Below are 16,685 nucleotides of genomic sequence, written 5' to 3'. Positions count from 1 at the left end.
TATAGGCACCATCTCTCCCTACTATACCTGCTATCCCACAGTCACACTCCCTTCCCAGAGACTATTATCCACTGTTACTATAGGCACCATCTCTCCTACTATACCTGCTATCCCACAGTCACACTCCCTTCCCAGAGACTATTATCCACTGTTACTATAGGCACCATCTCTCCCTACTATACCTGCTATCCCACAGTCACGCTCCCTTCCCAGAGACTATTATCCACTGTTACTATAGGCACCATCTCTCCCTACTATACCTGCTATCCCACAGTCACACTCCCTTCCCAGAGACTATTATCCACTGTTACTATAGGCACCATCTCTCCCTACTATACCTGCTATCCCACAGTCACACTCCCTTCCCAGAGACTATTATCCACTGTTACTATAGGCACCATCTCTCCCTACTATACCTGCTATCCCACAGTCACACTCCCTTCCCAGAGACTATTATCCCACTGTTACTATAGGCACCATCTCTCCCTACTATACCTGCTATCCCACAGTCACACTCCCTTCCCAGAGACTATTATCCACTGTTACTATAGGCACCATCTCTCCCTACTATACCTGCTATCCCACAGTCACACTCCCTTCCCAGAGACTATTATCCACTGTTACTATAGGCACCATCTCTCCCTACTATACCTGCTATCCCACAGTCACACTCCCTTCCCAGAGACTATTATCCACTGTTACTATAGGCACCATCTCTCCCTACTATCCCACAGTCACACTCCCTTCCCAGAGACTATTATCCACTGTTACTATAGGCACCATCTCTCCCTACTATCCCACAGTCACACTCCCTTCCCAGAGACTATTATCCACTGTTACTATAGGCACCATCTCTCCCTACTATCCCACAGTCACACTCCCTTCCCAGAGACTATTATCCACTGTTACTATAGGCACCATCTCTCCCTACTATACTGCTATCCCACAGTCACACTCCCTTCCCAGAGACTATTATCCACTGTTACTATAGGCACCATCTCTCCCTACTATACCTGCTATCCCACAGTCACACTCCCTTCCCAGAGACTATTATCCCACTGTTACTATAGACACCATCTCTCCCTACTATACCTGCTATCCCACAGTCACACTTCCTTCCCAGAGACTATTATCCACTGTTACTATAGGCACCATCTCTCCCTACTATACCTGCTATCCCACAGTCACACTCCCTTCCCAGAGACTATTATCCACTGTTACTATAGGCACCATCTCTCCCTACTATCCCACAGTCACACTCCCTTCCCAGAGACTATTATCCACTGTTACTATAGGCACCATCTCTCCCTACTATCCCACAGTCACACTCCCTTCCCAGAGACTATTATCCACTGTTACTATAGGCACCATCTCTCCCTACTATCCCACAGTCACACTCCCTTCCCAGAGACTATTATCCACTGTTACTATAGGCATTATCTCTCCCTACTATATCTGCTATCCCACAGTCACACTCCCTTCCCAGAGAATATTATCCCACTGTTACTATAGACACCATCTCTCCCTACTATACCTGCTATCCCACAGTCACACTCCCTTCCCAGAGACTATTATCCACTGTTACTATAGGCATTATCTCTCCCTACTATATCTGCTATCCCACAGTCACACTCCCTTCCCAGAGACTATTATCCACTGTTACTATAGGCACCATCTCTCCCTACTATACCTGCTATCCCACAGTCAGACTCCCTTCCCAGAGACTATTATCCACTGTTACTATAGGCACCATCTCTCCCTACTATACCTGCTATCCCACAGTCACACTCCCTTCCCAGAGACTATTATCCACTGTTACTATAGACACCATTTCTCCCTACTATACCTGCTATCCCACAGTCACACTCCCTTCCCAGAGACTATTATCCCACTGTTACTATAGACACCATCTCTCCCTACTATACCTGCTATCCCACAGTCACACTCCCTTCCCAGACACTATTATCCCACTGTTACTATAGACACCATCTCTCCCTACTATACCTGCTATCCCACAGCCCCATCCAAGAGAGATTATTATCCCACAGCTACTACAAGTACTGCTGTTCATTTATGAGTTACTGATCTTTTCCACCTACAAATGCTGACTGGCAGGGACTAAGGTCACTCACCTGTTCTTGGACTCATATTATTGTACCACTAGATGTAAGTCAGCCTCATGTGTAATAATGTTTAATGCATTCAATAACCTGGTACGTGGGGTGGGGAGGTATAAAACACGTAGGAGGACTGGGTGTCTCCCTTGACAGGAGCCGATATGCTACTTATTAAATTCAATATCATAGTTTCCCTCTCTCCATCATGACTGTTTGCCTTTCCGCTCAGTTCATAACTCTTGTCAGGCTTGATTTGATGGTCACTTAATGAAATCCACAGATAGGAGAAGGCAGGGGAGTTTATGTATCACTGGGAGAAGAACTTTTTCAGAAGGTGCCGGATCAGCTTTTAATTATAATTTGCACTGCTGATCTGACTGCCTACTAATGAATTAGGGAAGCCAGATGCCAGGGGGGAGCTGCTTTGTAGCCAATGGTAAAGATATACAGCCATGATATAATTAATTAGACTCAATACAGTATAGTTCCTTCACTCTCCCCAAATCTGGAACGTTGGCCAAAAATCTCACAAACTTCTATTTAGAACACGTTCTTCATATTTCCATTGATTGAATTTCATCTGTCCTTTAAAATTTTTACTTTAAAATTATTATATTAAAAAAAATGTTCAAAAAGTTGAAGATTGAAAATAACAATGATAAATTTGAATGAGATTTTCAGAAGAAAAAGGTGGAGAAGGTGGCATCTTCTTCTCAATCTTGGACCAGGCCAAATCTCTTATTTGCTATTATTAACAGAAAAGTCAGGGGAAGTGAGAGGCAATTTGTCAGAATGTTGTACATTGAAATATTTAGATGAAAGTCTCATCCTAACCTTCATTATTGCCCTTAAATCCCTTCTTCCCAAGACAACGTGGTACTGGGGACAATCAAATCATTCCTGGAGATGTCTGAACGTACAAACAAGCTTTACAGACCAGCTACAGAGTGTCGTTTGCCATGGGAACCTTGATAAATCCAAGTTAATGTTGGTCATTTATCATAAGTATTTCCCCGGCCAGTCGTTGAAAAGTTAGCAAAGTCCAACTTATTGTGCGCCGACTAATTGCTCTATAGAAGCCATTAAAACAAAATGGCATCAGTAGATATTTAATGCCACCTCTTCTGGGAAAAAAAGGTCCCCTATGAAATCAGACTTGACCAAAAAAACTTTAAGGAATAGATCTAATAAACTAGCGTTTTAGAGGAGGATTTTCCAAAAACACTAAGGGGCTAAATTATTAAACCTTTTTTTTTTATTTTGCGTTTTTCCCAAATTTGAATTTTCAACTGAAAAATGTAATGAAATAAATTGTCAGATAAACCCTGGACAGGTGAATTTTCAGTACTTTAATCCAAGGGGATTTAAATTTTTGGGGCAAATTAACAATTGTACTCCATTTGCTGTGCATGAACCAATCAGATTGGAGAGGGGGATGGGATATTTGGTCAGTTATTCTGTACTTATTTGCCACTGTCCTAGCCAATTAAATGTTTCTGTTCCTGTAATGTCCGGTCATAGTAGCAGTGTGCACTTGACCCAAACCCACCCCCTCCCAATTTGCACCCGACCTGGCCCGCTGTTCCCCCCTTTATTTATAGACTCACGCCCGACCCACCCCGTAGTGATGTCATGAAAGGAGCGGGGCAGTGAGAGCAGGAGAAGAGATGTTCTTCTGCTTAGGAATAAAATGATAAACCTTTCTCACATCTTTCCTAAGCAGAAGAACATCAGCCTCTTTCTTTCTCCTGACAACTTCCTTGACTACTTGCTGGTCAGACTGGTGGGAAACTGACCAGCAGGTGGCGCTGTTGTAACACAATTCATTTATATTAACAGCACATGTATCCCTTAATATCTTGCAATAATAAATAAAAAAATAATGAATGAACATTGCAAAAGTGCTTAGAATAGCCCCCTCATCAATTTTACATTCGCTTATTTTTAAGGTTTACTTAAGGCAACCCGGCCCAATGGTGAATAATAATAATAACACTACCTGGGACTATTACCACTCGACTCTCTCACGGCTGATATATATATATTTTTTTTCCCTTTGCTGTTTTATTCCTCATTTTGTTTGTTTTAAGTAGTTTTCTCCATTAAAGGGGAAAAAAGGAAACAAAGAACAGCCATGGTCTCTATTCCTTTAATGCTCTTATTTGTTTCAGATTGAATTTCTATTATTTAGCAGCGGCGCCTGGGAGAGCGGCCGATACAGGAGCCCGTGCCAGTGAGTCGTATATTTTATTGGATACCAGGCTGGAAGCGAATACCGGGGCTGTTTGTTGTTAGGAGAACAGAAAGAATGACATTTACCCCTAAAGACCCATAGTAACATTACAGATTAGCTCCTTTATACAAGCGGGAGAGCATTATAAAGAGCACATATTGATGAATTCATTCAGGTACAGATAGCTAGAATCTCAGCTGCCATAAAGCAGGACAGGACTGCTGCTTCCAATGGGGATCAAATAGGATCTGTGCAGCCACTGGGACAGAATGTTCTGTTATACAGATAGCTAGAATCTCAGCTGCCATAAAGCAGGACAGGACTGCTGCTTACAATGGGGATCAGATAGGATCTGTGCAGCCACTGGGACAGAATGTTCTGTTATACAGATAGCTAGAATCTCAGCTGCCATAAAGCAGGACAGGACTGCTGCTTACAATGGGGATCAGATAGGATCTGTGCAGCCACTGGGACAGAATGCTCTGTTATACAGATAGCTAGAATCTCAGCTGCCACAAAGCAGGACAGGACTGCTGCTTCCAATGGGGATCAGATAGGATCTGTGCAGCCACTGGGACAGAATGTTCTGTTATACAGATAGCTAGAATCTCAGCTGCCATAAAGCAGGACAGGACTGCTGCTTACAATGGGGATCAGATAGGATCTGTGCAGCCACTGGGACAGAATGCTCTGTTATACAGATAGCTAGAATCTCAGCTGCCATAAAGCAGGACAGGACTGCTGCTTACAATGGGGATCAGATAGGATCTGTGCAGCCACTGGGACAGAATGTTCTGTTATACAGATAGCTAGAATCTCAGCTGCCATAAAGCAGGACAGGACTGCTGCTTACAATGGGGATCAGATAGGATCTGTGCAGCCACTGGGACAGAATGTTCTGTTATACAGATAGCTAGAATCTCAGCTGCCATAAAGCAGGACAGGACTGCTGCTTACAATGAGGATCAGATAGGATCTGTGCAGCCACTGGGACAGAATGTTCTGTTATACAGATAGCTAGAATCTCAGCTGCCATAAAGCAGGACAGGACTGCTGCTTACAATGAGGATCAGATAGGATCTGTGCAGCCACTGGGACAGAATGTTCTGTTATACAGATAGCTAGAATCTCAGCTGCCATAAAGCAGGACAGGACTGCTGCTTACAATGGGGATCAGACCTGTGCCAATTATGTGGAGTGAGTATAGATTTGCATTAGACAAGGTGTGGGTTTAGGATGAGAGCTTCACATGTTTTGGTGATTTCAGATAAACCAGTTAAACACAACTGAAATTGAAAGACTGGAACAATGTACAATCAAGCCAAATCACTCACATTAAATTACAGTAAATTACAAAGACAGATCTCTGTTAGCACATCCCCCCCCCCCCCCCAAGAAAGCAGAAATTTATGGAACAATTTTTTTTCTCTTCCTTTCCTTATTTCTTTAAAAAATAAAAATGCACGCCGGCACTAAACGTTCCTTGTCACTAGCCGGGATACAAATGGCTGCGCTGGAGGAGACAATGGGACACCTCCTCGGTGAGATAAAATGTGGGGTTGAATCTTTTTTTTTTTTTAAGGTGGTTGGTTTATAATTTCAATCGGCGACATTAATCGCCTTCCCGCCGAGATAACGACCGCAGCGTAGGCAGAAACTGGGGAAAACCTGCATTTTTTCATATTTCCTCATGTCGTGACGAATGAAACATGCTGCTATTCCATTAAACCGCTCCCGTTATTGTTTATCATTTGTAATAATTGGATTATTATTATGATTAGTCTTCCCCCAAGCAGCGGGTGTAAATATTTAAGCAGTTGATATTGGTTAAACATTAAGGTGGGGCTTGGGTTTTGCAGAACGACACTTTTTAAAGGAGCCATGCACATTCTATACGGATGGTAAGCGCTTGAGGACTTAAACCCAAGATTGGCACATTTGTATACAAGGTATTCTTATAGGGTCTTCCCTTTGGGGGAGGGATGTCCACTTTACCCAGCCTTTTAGACATGTACCACTAGAGACCAAATGTCAAACCAAATCCGGCAAAACAATTCAACCAAATACAGAATGTAGACATGTAGACCATAAGGCTCATCGATGTCCATAGCCCCAACTGGGGGGGACTCAAAGATGGGCATGACTGTTCTTGGCACAAATGATTCCGTCCAACCTACACTTCTCCAGTCCTGTCAACTAACCCTGAAGCTATCACCACCTTTAAGCTAAATGTAAATGCAGGGTTGCCATTGCAAGCCCTCACATTCTTTTACTAGATCATGGAGATAGAATTCCAGTGTGGACCTCAGAGTGCCTACCAAATGTCAAACCAAATCCTGCAAAACAATTCAACCAAATACAGAATGTAGACCATAAGGTTCATAGATGTCCATAGCCCCAACTGGGGGGAACTCAAAGATGGGCATGCCTGTTCTTGACACCAATGATTCTGTCCAAGCTACACTTCTCCAGTCTTGTTGGCTAACCCTGAAGCTATCACCACCTTCAAGCTAAATTTAATTGCAGGATTGCCATTGCAAGCCTTCACATTCTAAATCATGGAGGTAGAAGTCCAGTGTGGACCTCCAAGTGCCTACCAGAGAACCTGATGTCCATGGACCAGAGCAATAAGATGGAGAAGTTGCCAAATGGTCAAAGAGGTTATACAGGCTTATGGCAGACATATGAAAGACCTAATGGACCCACCAGGAGATTCTCTGGAACACTTGTAGGTCAATCTGATTGTATCACCTTGTCCTTTAATGACAACCATCTCTAGATGTCATTGTCTTTCTTGACTTCTAATGTCAACCAACCCAAAAAGATAATAGAAGTGAGGAGCCTATTAAAGATTTGGAAGGCGGCGACCAGCACAGAACCAATTGAGTGCTCCTTGATCTTCATTCAGAAGAAACATACTGATGGTCTTTAGGGCGCAGTATGGTGGTCCATGGAGACATCCTAGGTTCAATTCCACCAAGTGCACTATTTGCTTTGGGGGAACTCCGATTTGCCCAAACGCTCCAAAAACATACAGACAGGTTAATTGGCTACTGATAAAACTGCTCCTAGTGAGTGTGTGAATGTGACAGGGACCTTAAAGTGTCAGCTCCACTAGGTCAGGGACCGATGTTCAATCTCTATTAAGCCCCGTGGAATGTGTAAGCTCTATATAACCAGAGGATAATAATAATGGCCCATTTTGTGAGACACATCATTCTCTAAAAATAACTTTAGTAGTTACTTTTTATTAGAAATATTTAAGGGTGAAAGGAACGTCCCCACTAGGGAGAAAGCTCTGAATCTCTCATTATTTTACTTATCTACCTTGATGCCTAACAAGATGGAACGGGCTGTTCTTTTCACCGAATGATCTTCTTTATGGAAGCCTTTTTCTCCGAAACAGACAAAGACGTCTTTCCACTTTGACTGAATATCCCGAAATGAATGAAAACATTCCACATGATGTGCCGGCCTGCGAATTTCCAAGTACCAAAACCCCCTAGTCGTGAAAAAGGAGACAACTTTCTGTTGGTTGTCTCTGTAATTTGTCATTTGAAGCCACAAACACAGAGGACTAGAAAAAGTTCCAGTAAGAATGAAGTGGGTTATTCACAGAATCCTTTGATCGGGAATAGAAATGTTCTAACAAACACACAGCCTCCGAATGGAAGAAAATCTTCCTGATATTAAATGTTTTGGTGCCACAAATTCTACTGTATTTTTATTATTAAAGGGGTTGTTCACCTTTGAGATAACTTTTAGTATGATGTAGAGAGTGATATTCGGAGACAATTTGCAATACGTTTACATTTTTTATTATTTAAGGTTTTTGAGTTATTTAGCTTTTTATTCAGCAGCTCTTCAATTTGCAATTGGTAACTAGGGTCCAAATTTCCCTAGCAACCACGCATTGATTTGATTAAGAGATTAGGTTATGAATAGGAGAGGCCTGAATAGAAAGATGAGTAATAAAAAGTAGCAATAACAATACATTTGTAGCCTTACAGAGAATTTACTTTTTAGAAGGGGTCAGCGACGCCCGTTTGAAAGCTGCAATGATTCAGAAGAAAAAGGCAAATAATTCAAAAACTATACAAAATAAATAATGAAAACCAATTGAAAAGTTGCTTTTCTATAACATACTAAAAGTTTCCTTAAAGGTGAACCACCCCTTTAAGCTACAGTGATTCCTTCTCCATCTAACTCCTCCATCAGGCCAATGAGAAAACTGACCTTGGGGGTACCGATCAACCTGCTATAGTTCCAGGGGTACCCAGGGTACAAATAAGCACTCACCCCAAATCTCCCCCTTACTGACCTTCAGACTGCACCCCTTAGCTCATAACAAGGTTACAGATATATAGAAACATTGGGGTAACAGTCACCCTGCTATAGTTCCAGGGGTACCCAGGGCACAAATAATCACTCACCCCAAATCTCCCCCTAACTGACCTTCAGACTGGGCCCCCTTAGTTCATAACAAGGTTACAGATATATAGAAACATTGGGGTGTCACCCTGCTATAGTTCCAGGGGTACCCAGGATACAAATAATCCCAAATCTCCCCCTAACTGACCTTCAGACTGGGCCCCCTTAGCTCACTACAGCAGTATCTGATGCCCAAACACAACAAACTTCATTTTCTATACAGAATACTATAACAATACAAGGCTTGTTTTTATGTAACAAAATAATAAAAGCTGGGACAAAAATTGGAAAATAGGCAGAAAAAGTGCGGATAACAAAATATATCATTTTTGTATGATTCCAGTGAAAATCATTGGGGAGAATTGGTACTTTTATTTTTACATGACAATTGGCTAAAAGAGCAAGTGGTAAGTGCATTTGAGGGGCCGCACTGCATTAAACACGCACATTGTCGCTTTGCTTGGGCTGCTGAGCTCGTCCCCCAAGCTTTCCCTTTCCTGAATTTTAAGTAGTGTAAGAGCGAGACGCTGCTCAAGGCAGGAGACATTTGTGTCTATATGAGAGGTTTTATGGACCCCGAAAACCCACCGAACAACTACTCCCCAATAAAGTACAGGTATGGGACCTGTTATCCAGAATGCTCGGGACCTGTTATCCAGAATGCTCGGGACCTGGGGGTTTCCGGATAATAGATCTTTCCGTAATTTGGATCTTCATACCTTAATTCAACTAGAAAATCATGTAAACATTAAATAAACCCAATAGGCTGGTTTTGTTTCCAATAAGGATTAATTATATCTTAGTTGGGATCAAGTACAAGAGACAGTTTTATTATTACACAGAAAAATTAAATAACTTTTAAAAATGTAGATTATTTGGATAAAATGGAGTCTACAGGAGACTACCTTTCTGTCCCAGGACGTCCCAGTCGGATTAGCATGTCATTGTTTTGGAAAGAACCCCAAATCTTTACAACTAGTCTAAAACACTATAATTTACGGAGAAATGTAATCCCACGCAGAGCCGGGATTTGAGAGGCAAGTCATGCTCCTGAGCCGCTACGCAATCCAATGATTATACATAATGGCACGACGCTCTTTATAAAACACTCACGGAAAGAAGACTAAATTGCATATAAAAAAATAAATAACCTGGAAATGCTCAAAAGAGGAAAAATGATTTCATACATCTGATTGCTGTAATAGAACTTGAGCCCAAGTCCAACACTGATGTATTATGGAAGCGCTGACTGTGTATAACAACGGGCACAATGTCTCTGTAGCGCCTGTATTTAGACAAATACCCACTGGTGTGATAGAGCACAGGCTACATGCCACCCTCTTTCACCAGGATGGGCTTTCGCAATATGGAAAAACACTTGTTGATGTTGAACTACAAACTCGCTGCTGCCAAAGATGTAAAATCACAGATTGCTGGACGCTAGGGGTTCTTTGCAATCAGATGAAACAGGCTTTATTCAATACAAAGCGCCACAGGGTTGATAATACTCACAATTGAGGTGGATTACAGCACATGCCGGGTACATTCACAGATTAGCAGACACAGCATAGAAGGCCCCATAGCATGGAGAGTTGATAGAGGGTTTCAATACCTCATGTGGATCCCATACAGCAGACGTGGATCAGGGTTAAGAACACTGCCCGGATTCCCTTGTCAGTCCTGTGGTCCCTTCACTACAGGCAAAGAAGGAGCCTGGGGAGAGCTACTCAATCTATTCTTCTTGGTGGAGTTTGAGCTGCTCTTTCTAGCTAAACTCTCTGACTCACTCGCACTAGAAAGTGCTATGAGAAGAGATATCCTATGGCTTCACCTCGTTCACGGGGTCCTTGTATCTCGACTTCGCTAAAGTGGTTGACCCTTTAGGGCCTAACACTTCTGGGGCCTTGTTGACTCCAGGCTCAGTGGAACGACTGCCCAGGACAATTGCTACAGCCAAAGAGAAAGTGCCCCACCCTGCAAAGCATGATGTTACAGCACTGCCGGATGTGGTCACAACCTAGTGCCAATAGAGGAGATATGCAAATAATGTATAATATGTTACATGGGGTTTAACCCAGCAACAGGGAAAGGAGGCACTGGAAGGGAATGAAGCCATAAGGGCCATTACACTTATGGGTCCCTACATCTCCTAAAAAGTATAGAGAATGTCGATGGGTGAAAAGGGTCCTAGCCAGGGTACAAGATCCTATCTGATCCCCATTGTAAGCAGCAGTCCTGCCCTGCTTTATGGCAGCTGAGATTCTAGCTATCTGTATAACAGAACATTCTGTCCCAGTGGCTGCACAGATCCTATCTGATCCCCATTGTAAGCAGCAGTCCTGCCCTGCTTTATGGCAGCTGAGATTCTAGCTATCTGTATAACAGAGCATTCTGTCCCAGTGGCTGCGCAGATCCTATCTGATCCCCATTGTAAGCAGCAGTCCTGTCCTGCTTTATGGCAGCTGAGATTCTAGCTATCTGTATAACAGATCATTCTGTCCCAGTGCTGCACAGATCCTATCTGATCCCCATTGTAAGCAGCAGTCCCTGTCCTGCTTTATGGCAGCTGAGATTCTAGCTATCTGTATAACAGACATTCTGTCCCAAGTGGCTGCACAGATCCTATCTGATCCCCATTGTAAGCAGCAGTGCTGTCCTGCTTTATGGCAGCTGAGATTCTAGCTATCTGTATAACAGAACATTCTGTCCCAGTGGCTGCACAGATCCTATCTGATCCTCGTTGTAAGCAGCAGTCCTGTCCTGCTTTATGGCTGACATTCTAGCTATCTGTATAACAGCATTCTGTCACAGCAAGGCAATATCTCAGTTGTATGAAACTTTTTTATTGAAATTTGTGTGTATTTTTTCCTACTAATTTTACAAATCCAACATTTTTTCAAAGTTTCCTAAAATATAAAAGAGAAGACCTTTTCCTTTTCACTATTCATTTTTACCTTTTAGTTTCACAAAGACTCCGGAATCCTTTGTTGAGGTTGTTGCGGGGCAGTCAGTTTCTGAGGTTCTGATTTGCCTGATTGGGTTCCCAGGACAACCTGCGCCTCGTTACTTCCTAAGGGTCAAAGAAGCGAGGAAAATGTTCTAATGAATCTCCTGTGCCTTAATTAGATTTCTTCCCTGGGTGAGTACTTTGCTTTTTAATACCTCAATAGAGGACACGTTCAAAAGTACAAACTCCTGGCACAGAGTAATGGTCTGTCCGCTGACGAGGAATATTATATATATATATATATATATATATATTATATATATATATATATATATATATATATGTGTGTGTGTGTATATACAGTATGTGTGTGTGTTTCTATAGGAATATCAGCTGGTGAGTCATTTATTTGCTGTGCCTTAAATATTAATTTTGGATCTCTCCATTATGGGATGTGAGCAGCAGAGAGAGGGACAGAGAGAGAGAGAAGTCTTTGCAGTGCTGCCAAGTTTGCCCTCAGGAGGGAGAGAAACTGTTTTCCATTTCAAAAAAAGCAAAGTCATCCTTATGGGGGTTAATGGAAGAGTGACGCTCAAATTCTCTCTCCTCATCCGACTCTGATCCTTTTTCCAGCTCAGATATCAACTGATTCCCGAATTCTTTGCATTTGATGGATTATTGGTTTAATAGAGAAATATATATTTATATGTCTATCTCTCTATCTTTCTGTCTGTCTGTCTATCTCTCTATGTCTGTCACTCTCTCAATTTGTCTGTAGGTCTATCAATAGGTCTGTGTTTGCCTATGTGTCTATAGCTGTTTGTCTGTGCTTTCTGTCTGGTCTGTAGATCTATCCATTCCTCTATCTATCTATCTTTCCCTCTATCTATTCATCCATTCATCTATTTATCCATCCCTCTATCCTTCCATCCATCCACCCCTATCTATCCATCCCTCTATCTATCCATCTTTCCCTCTATCTATTCATCTATTTATCCATCCCTCTATTTATCCATCCCTCTATCCTTCCATCCATCCTTATCTATCCATCTCTCTATCCCTCAATCCATCTCTCTATCCCTCAATCCATCCCCATATCTATCCATCTATCCCTCTATCCCTCCATCCATCCCTTTATCCCTCCATCCATCCCTCTATCCCTCCCTCCATCCATCCCTCTATCCCTCCATCCATCCCTCCCTCTATCCCTCCATCCATCCATCCCTCTCTCCATCCATCCCTCTCTCCATCCATCCCTCTCTCCATCCATCCCTCTCTCCATCCATCCCTCTCTATCCATCCATCCCTCTCTATCCATCCATCTCTCTATCCATCCATCTCTCTATCCATCCATCTCTCTATCCATCCATCCCTCTATCCATCCAACTATCTACCCCTCCATCCATCTATCTATAATATAACAGTCATATAACAATCATCTGTCTATATTTATCAGCGATCATATCTATTCATAATCTGTTTGTCTCTCTCTGTCTGTCTATATCTATCACCTCTATCTCATCTGTACCATCTATTATCTATTTATGCTTGCTTATCTGTTTATATCTATACAGAATATTGTATTACATCTTTTATCTATTTTGCCTCTCTCCTTAACTGTCTATAAGCTGAACTCACCAGAAACTTGTAAGTCCACAAAGCTGCTTTATTGAGGTGCATAGACACATGTAGCAGTGGATGAATAAGTGCTGCAGGGTCAAAAAGAATATTTCTTTCCTAACCCTTAGAGTAGCTCCTCACTCATGGAAGGCAGGAACACAAGAGGATGATGGAGGAAGTGACGTCACACTAAGGAAGGAATAGGAGGAGGGTTTACAAACAAGGAAATACAGAGGCTTGCTGAATAGCTTTGGTCACTAGGTGGCAGCATAACAATGGCTATGCATATCAACATAAGCAATTAAACATAATATTGTAACCCTAATAACTAGTAACTGCTGGGGCAGCACATATGGCATTCAAGCTTCTATGGGATCAGTGTTTGGAAGAGGTGATCAGGAGTTATTATGGGGTTCTTTACAGTTCTGTGTAATTCCCCAGAGGAGCTTGGAGCCACTACTATTGGAAAATCAATGAGCATGTCATATTTGGGACACTTGGCACCCCCCCCCCCCCTCATTAGAAGTGTCTAGCTGCCAGTATGTCTTCATCATCCGCAGCGCAGGTAAGGTCACCTCAATACCAGTTATCTAGATGCCCATTTATTAGGGACAGGCAGTAATGATGGAGCACATCATATTAACCCAACCGCAACTTACAACCTAGCGTCAGTTTGCCGCTGCAGAACATTCATTATGGCACAAAGTGGCTTGAGATCCAAGTCTCTGTATCAACCCTCACATGAAGGTTAGTGGCACAAATAATATATTCAGTGCCATTGCTAGAAGCTGGGGAGTATTGATGCTGCTCAGTCCAAACTCCCAGTGAATCATTACACACTCACGAACACTTTTATCAAGCCGGCAAGCAGCGTCTGCACAGACCTGGCCCCACTCCGATGGAGAACAAGAGAGGCAGGGATTATTTGAATAGCACAGGAACGTGGCCAGCCTAAAATAGCAACAAAATCACTGGGTCTGGTACCATGGGACGTGAGCAAATAAGAATAACACAGAGAACAAGGGAAACAAGAAAAGTACTATAGGAAGCAAAGGGTAACACAGAGACAGCAAGTGAGGTATAAAAATGGCAGATCCAATAGATGGTCTTTCAGATGCCCGTTGTAGAATTCTAACATGGTTTACGCTGAAAGCCCCCTAAAATCAAAGAATGGTCCTCATATATTATGCCCTCATATATTGCTATGACTAACAAATACCAGAATTCAGCTTCTCTGGGAAGGTATGTCAAGATGAAGTGTTTTGCACTGGCATTTACAGTATTCTAAATGAACATTCTACTGCCACTTCCAGATACTTCTATTACTCGATGCCATTACAATACAGAGCTGTGAGTATTGAGATAAGGAAACTATTTGCTTTCCCACATATATTATCTGAGGGCCCTAAGATGGGTTTGTTTAAGGTCAAGGCAAGGCTATGCACTTTGCCTTGTAAAGCATCTCAAGTATCTTGACCTGGAACCACTGACTCGCAATTTGGCTTAACTGGAGACCACATGAGCTTTTCTGTGAAGTGGATTGGTAACCCGCTGCCGGTGGTGTACCTCAGAAGTAACATACTCCATGACGTGGATTAGCCAAGTTCTGCAAAAATCACTTTTCTGAATTAACCCCAACCTCTTGGTTGGCATTCTGCAGGTACTTCATTGGTACCCAACCTGGTGTAGGACTCCAAGCTGTTGGTTCTCCTTCTACTGGAGGAATAATACCTTCAATGACATGTAATCCATCTTTAAAATAATCTAAATTATAAAATATTAACCCTGAAATCATATTTATAGAGGCCAGGAAATATCTGCTAATTCTTCTGGTCAATGAACAGAAGAATGCTGTTGAGAAAACATTTTGCCATGGTCCGATGCTTAACAATGCATAACTTCTAGCTTGGTTAGCGAACAACAAAAAAGCAGGCCATGGATAGCCCAAGATAATGTTCTGACTTGCCCATTCTTGAGTCGTTAGGTAGCTTATTGACCCATGTAACAGATTCAATAAACAGCCCCGTTGCCTGCAACATCAAGTCTTTTGCAGTAGAACTTACCCTTCAAATTCCCATAACACTTCCAGTCCAGTTCTAGTAGAATCAGTTGAGGCCGCTTTAAGGAAAAGCTTCATGTCAACAGAGCTGACTTTCTCCAGTGATGAATAATCACTTAATTAGACCGTATTCGTTTGTAAAAACACTAGAAAACATCTTATCTAGATTGCTAATTGAGGTTCCACGCATACCACTGTTCCTTATTACGTCTTACTATTCTTCTGAAGAGCCAGCAGAGCATTTAATTAATCAAACACAGATAAAAACGAGTCTTAACGACATAACCATATTCAGCCGAAGTGGGTTATTTAACCAGGGAGATGACATTGTTCTTCTTCTTAACAATACTGAGGGTCACTGTTGGGCTTCTGATAAGAGATGTTGTGGAGACGGCATTTATTAATATAAGACTGAAGAAGGACTATATATAGATTTTAGCCAATCAATGATGCAGACAATTAATTTGAAGGGGTCACTGCATAACCATTCATTGTAGTGACATAGTGTTGACCATGTTTCCACTGGCCAATAAATTATCTATCCGAGAGATATCCAGAGTTTATTGTTGGCGAGTCAGTACGACTTGTAGCAGCACTATGAAGGGGTAATTAGGTGTGAAAAGTAGCACAAGACAGAGACACCAGGATAAGAGATGACAAGAGCAAGATGTGAAAGTAGGTGGCAAGGATGGAGATATTAAATCGTAATGGCGACCATCACTGTTACTTCAACCATTTCGTTTACTTAGTTGTTGTGTATGTAAGGAGGGCAGTTATGTTGGATTGTTTAAGATCCAAGTCCCTGCATTACTAGAATGGGTGTTGTGTGATGCAGGACTTGATTGGGCCCATGGACTGCTATGACTAGACAAGAGCAAGGAACTTGTAGATAATATCTCTGGTGAACGTTCTCTGGTTTAAGGTGGTGGACACTTCTTTCGAGAACCAATGAGGATCGTGTGTTTGAGATCTGCTTTGTCTAGCAGAGGAATTGAAATACTGTTTGAGAGGGTCCTTTGCTCTTGGTGGAAGCTCTGGATGCTTATGGCTCTAGGCTTGAAGACATAGGGAACTTGTGCGACAATCATCTCTGGTCACTTTGGCATGGTGGTGGAATATGTAGCTTAGTTGTGAGACTGCTTTTCAGCTTTGGGGTCCAGAGTTGATTCCAACATCTTAAAAGTTTGCATGATATTTCCCGTTGCATTGATGGGTTCCTGGCGATCTGTTTCCGTCAATTCAACTTATCTGGCTCTGTGAACGGACCCGTAAAGAGAA

General features: G+C 42.2%; 2 protein-coding genes across 7 annotated transcripts in view; both read right to left on the bottom strand.

Annotated features, from left to right (window-relative positions):
• The window catches only part of LOC121400993, an 840,200-nt gene extending 828,350 nt beyond the window's left edge, over positions 1 to 11,850 (bottom strand). The window contains exon 1 of the mRNA XM_041585370.1: positions 11,736 to 11,850. The gene's annotated coding sequence lies outside the window, so the exon portion shown is untranslated. The remainder of the gene's footprint in view (positions 1 to 11,735) is intronic.
• The window catches only part of LOC121393056, a 1,743,327-nt gene that overhangs the window by 1,544,761 nt on the left and 181,881 nt on the right, over positions 1 to 16,685 (bottom strand). The window lies entirely within an intron of this gene.

The sequence above is a fragment of the Xenopus laevis genome, chromosome 3L (assembly GCF_017654675.1).
Source record: "Xenopus laevis strain J_2021 chromosome 3L, Xenopus_laevis_v10.1, whole genome shotgun sequence".
Taxonomy (NCBI): Eukaryota; Metazoa; Chordata; class Amphibia; order Anura; family Pipidae; genus Xenopus; species Xenopus laevis.
Note: the sequence above shows the minus strand (reverse complement) of the source record. Positions and strands in the feature narration are given on the sequence as shown.